At 47.4% G+C, this 1,189-nt stretch overlaps 1 pseudogene; it reads left to right on the top strand.

Annotated features, from left to right (window-relative positions):
* Positions 1-656: 656 nt before the first annotated feature.
* On the top strand, positions 657-772 carry LOC149458103 (U2 spliceosomal RNA; annotated as a pseudogene).
* The last annotated feature ends 417 nt before the right edge of the window (positions 773-1,189 follow it).

Genomic DNA, 1,189 nt, shown 5'->3' with positions numbered 1-1,189 from the left:
TATAATACATGGCCCTGTCCATTGGCCCCTCAGTCAGTCTGTACCTTTAGCAGAGAAACAGCCCCAAAGCATAATGTTTCCACCTCCATGCTTAACTGTAGGGATGGTGTTCTTGGAGTCATAGTCAGCAATTTACTACCTCCAAATACGGCAAGTTGAGTTAATGCCAAAGAGCTCAATTTTGGTATCATCTGACCACAGCACTTTCTTCCAATTCTTCTATGAATAATTTAGATGTTCATTGACAAACTTCAGACGGGCCTGTACATGTACCTTCTTGAGGAGGGGGACCTTGAGTGCACTGCAGGATTTCAATCCATGGTGACGTAGTGTGTTGTCAATGGTATGTTTGGTGACTGTGGTCTCAACTGCCTTGAGATCACTCACAAGCTCCTCCCGTGTAGTTCTGAGCTGTTCCCTCACTCTTCTCACGATCATCCTTACCTCATGAGGTGAAATCTTGTATGGTGCTCCAGACCAAGGACAATTGATGGTTATTTTGTGTTTCTTCCATTTGAGAATAATCACTCCAACACTTGTCTTCTTCTCACCAAGCTTCTTGTTGATGGTCTTGTAGCCCATTATAGCCTTGTGCAGGTCTACAATCTTATCCCTGACATCCTTATACAGTTCTTTGGTCTTGCCCAATGATGTTGATCGCTTCTCGGCCTTTTGGCTAAGATCAAGTGTAGTATCTGTTCTTATCACTGTCCAGTGGGGGTGCTCCCAGCCATTCTAGCTTTGCGGGGATGGCTGTTGTATAGTACCCTCACTGGTATGATGGGGGTCCGGAAGGCTAGTACCGGAGGGACAGAAACCGGGGAGCGCCAAGATGTTCTGGGGCCCTGGGAGTAATTCCTCTGGGAAAGCTTGAAAGACCCAGTACCTCCTGATTTGGACGGATCTACTTTGGTCTGGCCAGGGGCTGAGGAGGCAGAAAGTCCGCAAACTCGGTGCCCCCTGAGTAGACGCTCTCAGGGGTGCCACTAGTAACACCTGGGTGTGGGACCCCACTGTGTGAACATAGCACATGGTCACTGTTTTTACATTCTTTTTGCACAGCGCCCTAAGGACCAGGCCTTTTGGCTAGGACCAGGGCAATTTTTGCTACGGGCCTCAGGGCCTGGTCTGTGCACAATTTGGCACGGTACCACTTTTTTATTTTTTATTTATTTAATTTATTCACCTC

Source organism: Staurois parvus, unplaced genomic scaffold (assembly GCF_062004578.1).
Source record: "Staurois parvus isolate SC_StPar_1 unplaced genomic scaffold, SC_StPar_1.0 ptg000294l, whole genome shotgun sequence".
NCBI classification, from domain to species: domain Eukaryota; kingdom Metazoa; phylum Chordata; class Amphibia; order Anura; family Ranidae; genus Staurois; species Staurois parvus.
This window is presented reverse-complemented; position numbering and strand designations above follow the sequence as displayed.